This window comes from Bos grunniens, chromosome 29 (genome assembly GCF_055505025.1).
Source record: "Bos grunniens cultivar Pamir isolate PY7600 chromosome 29, Bosgru_T2T1.0, whole genome shotgun sequence".
Taxonomy (NCBI): domain Eukaryota; kingdom Metazoa; phylum Chordata; class Mammalia; order Artiodactyla; family Bovidae; genus Bos; species Bos grunniens.
In genome coordinates, this window is record NC_141193.1 from 9,391,221 (window position 1) to 9,397,220 (window position 6,000).

Consider the following 6,000-nt stretch of genomic DNA (forward strand, 5'->3'; position numbering starts at 1 on the left):
GACAGTAAAGCTAAAATGATGGCTGGAGATTGTCAGTGCTAGCAGAGAGTTGAAGCCACCCCAGAAAGCCAGAGAAGGACTCAAAATGCCTAGGAAGCATGAGAGTTTGGAAGAGAGGGGGATGGAGCCCCCAGAGCATCTCAGATCAGGTCCGTTAGGATCTTCCGTGAGTCTTTCTCCCGTTTGGAAGAAATAGACCTGTGGTGAAACCATTCAGTTTCCCCTGCTCTGTTCTGTTCTTAGCCACCCAAGCTTGACTGACTCCTCCTGTCTCCTAGATTTTGGAGTCTGGATGTGTGTCTTTGATTGATTCCCCTCTGCCCTGCGTTAAGGGCCTCTCTCTCTTTGCACAACAGTTTCAGGTGCTGGTGAGTGGAGCTCGCCCCCATCTCTGTGAATCATGACTAGGATAAAGTCGTTGCCCCTGCTGCCATCTCCTCCTCCCTACTCCCCGACATCACCAGAGTTCCCAGTATCCCTCCCTTCAGTCTCTTTATTCATGATAGGTCGAGGTTGGAGACTTCCTTTAGAGGAGAACCCAAATGCCAGGGTTATAGTGTATAAATTTTAGCTTTGAATGAACTCAGTGATAGATTAGTAAACCTTTTGCTCTGAAGGTCACTTTGAACTCACAGACCATATTAATCATTAATCAAGGGAACAGGGTGTTGTTTGATTAACAAATAACTCTCTCGCACCAGGATGTATTTAGTAACTTTGAAATAAGGCACTTATCTATTTCTTGCTTATGTTCGGAACAGAAAGACACTTCCCTGGGTCCTTTCTGCTTTGTACTAGATGGGGCAGAGACCCTCAGAAGTATCTTCAGGGCTTATGTTCACTCAGTTCACCCAACAAGCATGTTGGAATGTCTGCCCTATGTCAAGCCCTGGCTCTGCCCACCTTTGTCTGAACCCAGGAGTGGTGGTCTGGGATGGAAGTGAGTAGTTCTGAGATGGTTGGAGGGATGCAAGACACAGTGGAGCATGGGTTGGAGACCACCTACTGGACAGTGGGCTCCCCCTGCTTCCAAGCTGTCCATAAAGTCGTGAGCTCTAGGAGGCACTCTTCACACTTTGCAGATGAGGAGGAGAGAGTTTCTTAAAGTGTCATTAAAAACTTGTAGCAGTTGCTGCATTCTAGGGTAAAAAGAACTCTACTTTGAATGGGACCCCCGTGTGAGTGTGTGTGTGTGTGTGTGTGTGTGAGCGCTCCGTTGTGTCCAACTCTTTGCAACCCCATTTGACTATAGCTTGCTAGGCTCTTCTGTCCATGGGATTCTCCAGGCAAGAATACTGGAGTGGGTTGCCATTTCCTTCTCCAGGCATCTTCCCAACCCAGAGATTGAACCTGCATCTCTAGCGTCTCCTGCCTTGGCAGGTGGATTGCTTACCACTAGTACCACCTGGAAAGCACTTGGATGAGCCTGTTTAGTCTTGTAGATATAAAACACATACCCACAATTGGAGAGGAGATCCCAAGGGAAAGCCATATGAATGCAAATATTTCTGAGATGTTAACTATAGGTTTGTGGGTTTTTTTGTTTTTTTTTTTTAGTGTCTGTTCTTTTTTGCTTTGGCACGCATGGGCAAGTGGGGACGGTGGTGGCATTGGTTCACTTGGCCTATCACGTGGAGCAGAGAACACCAATGTGCTGTGTTGTTAATGGTGGGGAGACCCATTCTAAGCGACTCATGGGCTGTCAGCTCCTAGGCACAACCCAGATGTTTTGTTTAATGATGGAGGAGAGACGGACTTTGGGAAACCCTGAATAACCTGTGCAGAGATTACTGTGACAACAAAGGAATCTGGTTTTGCTGGCCAGGCATTGGGAGATAGGAGGGGAACTGTGCCAGTCAGACATGCAAACTGGCACAATGGGAATGAACCCCCACCACTGGGACTGCAGGCCAGAGCCTGAGCGGAGAAATGGAGGGGACCCCGGGAGTGATAGTGGGAATAGAGATAAGCTGCTCCCAGGTTCCTGGTTTTAAGTTTTTGTCTTATGCCTATAATCACCTTTTGTTATCCACAAGCCTTGTGTTTGCTGTGTTTGACACATGAAGGGGCTGGTATGCATGGTTTGTAGCACCTGAGAGGGAGTGCATTAGAAGCAAGCTGACCAGAGATTCCGTGGGGGGTCCTCTGGAATACTGTGGGACAGAACCGGATTTCCTGCAGGCCTATGGGAGGGGAGCTCATTCAAAAAAGTAAAGATTTTAAAGGGAAAGTTGACTCAATTCTGCAGGACTAGGATTTTTATATCACACATAGTCAAGAGCAACATAAGGAGTGGGGGTGCTGGATACAGTCTGACCCCAGGCTGTTCCTAGTGAAACTTCTGTTAACGCTGTAACAGAACAATACAGGGTTAAACAAACTCTAAGAAGGCTGAGTTCAAACTCAAAGTTCTGTTCTCCGGAAGGGTCTGTTCCCTGTGCTTTTGAAGCCAGCCAGCCCGTTGTCAGCCAGCTGAGCAGACGCTTTAATGAGAAGGCAGCTAATTGTTGACTGCGCCGGTGATGTTTCTTGGTGCAGAGAAAGTGGTTCATTTTTTAAAATTTGTTAAATTATGGTGATGGATATTGAAAAGCATTTAGTTTTCTAGGTTAAATATAAAAAAGATAATTTTTATGTTTTCAGAAAAATTGCTTCAACTTAAAAGGTAAAGCATATGTGAGTTTGTAGCGATGTAGGGGGAGGCCTTGTAAATGAGTGATTGTGGATTCTTAAAAATTGCTTCAACTTAAAAGGTAAAGCATATGTGAGTTTGTAGCGATGTAGGGGGAGGCCTTGTAAATGAGTGATTGTGGATTCTTAAAAATTGCTTCAACTTAAAAGGTAAAGCATACGTGAGTTTGTAGCGATGTGGGGGAGGCCTTGTAAGGTAAAGCATACGTGAGTTTGTAGCGATGTGGGGGAGGCCTTGTAAGGTAAAGCATACGTGAGTTTGTAGCGATGTGGGGGAGGCCTTGTAAGGTAAAGCATACGTGAGTTTGTAGCGATGTGGGGGAGGCCTTGTAAGGTAAAGCATACGTGAGTTTGTAGCGATGTGGGGGAGGCCTTGTAAGGTAAAGCATACGTGAGTTTGTAGCGATGTGGGGGAGGCCTTGTAAGGTAAAGCATACGTGAGTTTGTAGCGATGTGGGGGAGGCCTTGTAAGGTAAAGCATACGTGAGTTTGTAGCGATGTGGGGGAGGCCTTGTAAGGTAAAGCATATGTGAGTTTGTAGCGATGTAGGGGGAAGGCCTTGTAAGGTAAAGCATACGTGAGTTTGTAGCGATGTAGGCGGAAGGCCTTGTAAGGTAAAGCATACGTGAGTTTGTAGCGATGTGGGGGAGGCCTTGTAAGGTAAAGCATACGTGAGTTTGTAGCGATGTGGGGGAGGCCTTGTAAGGTAAAGCATACGTGAGTTTGTAGCGATGTGGGGGAGGCCTTGTAAGGTAAAGCATACGTGAGTTTGTAGCGATGTGGGGGGGAGGCCTTGTAAGGTAAAGCATACGTGAGTTTGTAGCGATGTGGGGAAGGCCTTGTAAGGTAAAGCATACGTGAGTTTGTAGCGATGTGGGGGAGGCCTTGTAAGGTAAAGCATATGTGAGTTTGTAGCGATGTAGGGGGAAGGCCTTGTAAGGTAAAGCATACGTGAGTTTGTAGCGATGTAGGCGGAAGGCCTTGTAAGGTAAAGCATACGTGAGTTTGTAGCGATGTGGGGGAGGCCTTGTAAGGTAAAGCATACGTGAGTTTGTAGCGATGTGGGGGAGGCCTTGTAAGGTAAAGCATACGTGAGTTTGTAGCGATGTGGGGGAGGCCTTGTAAGGTAAAGCATACGTGAGTTTGTAGCGATGTGGGGGAGGCCTTGTAAGGTAAAGCATACGTGAGTTTGTAGCGATGTAGGGGGAGGCCTTGTAAGGTAAAGCATACGTGAGTTTGTAGCGATGTGGGGGAGGCCTTGTAAGGTAAAGCATACGTGAGTTTGTAGCAATGTGGGGGAGGCCTTGTAAGGTAAAGCATACGTGAGTTTGTAGCGATGTGGGGGAGGCCTTGTAAGGTAAAGCATACGTGAGTTTGTAGCGATGTGGGGGAGGCCTTGTAAGGTAAAGCATACGTGAGTTTGTAGCGATGTAGGCGGAAGGCCTTGTAAGGTAAAGCATACGTGAGTTTGTAGCGATGTGGGGGAGGCCTTGTAAGGTAAAGCATACGTGAGTTTGTAGCGATGTGGGGGAGGCCTTGTAAGGTAAAGCATACGTGAGTTTGTAGCGATGTGGGGGAGGCCTTGTAAGGTAAAGCATACGTGAGTTTGTAGCGATGTGGGGGAGGCCTTGTAAGGTAAAGCATACGTGAGTTTGTAGCGATGTGGGGGAGGCCTTGTAAATGAGTGATTGTGGATTCTTCCAGTTGTGTTTCAAAAGAAGGGTGTTTGAAAAAGACAATCGACTGAGGAAAAAAAAATTTGACCGAGGCCACAGCTTCCTGGCCTTTCCATCTTGATGCAGGAGGGCTCGCCCGACATTTGCATGAGCCTGTGAGCTGTGACCAAGGTGGTGGGGAGACAGTCTGAGCTGGAAAAACAAGGGAGATCTGTCTTCAGGGGATTTTCCAGAGCAGTGCTTTCCAAGCTTTGCCTGAGCAGCGGAACCCTCCCTGCAGGCAGAATATCATGGAGCTGCTCAATGCCAGAAACAGGAAAAATGGAGCAGCTGTGGGTGAAGCAGAGTCCGAAACTTCACGACAGGCTAGCCTTGGGGGAGGGCATGTGCTAGACCCGAAGCCTTCAGGGACAGGCTCCCAACAGTTCATGGGAGTAAAGTAATAATGCCAAGGACAGCAGTGACAGCAGAGTGCTAACCCTGTTCCAGGCACGGTTTGTTTTTTTTTTTTGTAAATTAGAGTGAATTTTATTTAATTTTAATTTTTATTTAATTTTGGGGTATAGTTGATTTCCAATGTTGCGTTTCAGGTGTACAGCAACGTGATTCCCTTATATAAAATACATGTATCTATTCTTTTTCAGGGCTTCCCAGGTGGCCCTAGTGGTAATGAACCCGCCTGCCAATGCAGGCGACATGAGACTCGGGTTCGATCCCTGGGTTGGGAAGATCCCCTGGAGGAAGGCATGGCAATTCACTCCAGTATTCTTGCCTGGAGAATCCTATGGACAGAGGAGCCTGGCAGGTTACCGTCCATAGGGTTGCAAAGAGTCAGACACGACTGATGTGATTTAATACACATATTCTTTTTCAGCTTCTTTTCCCATATAGGTTATTACAGAATATTGAGTAGAGTTCCCTGTGCTGTATAGTAAGTACTTGTTATTTTATATATAGTACTGTGTATCTGTCAATCCCAGCCTCCTGATGACCATCACTGACTCCGTGGGTCTGTGTGTTCATTATCTCTGTCGCAGACTCTGTGCCCACTGTGAACAGGTTGCACCCACTCACCCAGCTTTGCCCAGTCCTTTAAGTGGATAAATGTTTATAGCAGTAATGTCTCCACTTGGCAAAATAAGGACTTTGGGATCAAGAGCTGTGTTATAATGAAATGCGGGAAGAGGTAATTAAGGCCAGAAGATGCATAATGAAGAGGCCTATGTGGGGCAGGGACAAAGGGTTCCTCACCCACAGCGAAGGCAAAATCAATTGCGCATAATCTTTATATCAGACTTTGGCTGTTGGATGAATATTAACAGATACTCATGAGTAGGATAAATTTTTGAGCTGATCTATTGTAATTTTAGGCTTCCTTGGTGGCTCAGCCCATAAAGAATCCACCTGCAATGCAGGAGACGTAGGTTAGATTCCTGGGTTGGGAAGATGCCTTGGAGAAGGGAATGGTTATCCACTCCAGTATTCTTGCCTGGAGCATCCCATGGACAGAGGAGCCTGGAAGGCTACAGTTTATAGGGTCGCAAAGAGTCGGACATGACTGAGTGACTAAGCACACAGGCATGATGCCTTTGGACAGGAAGTCCCTGCAGGATACGGACACTGACAGTATCTC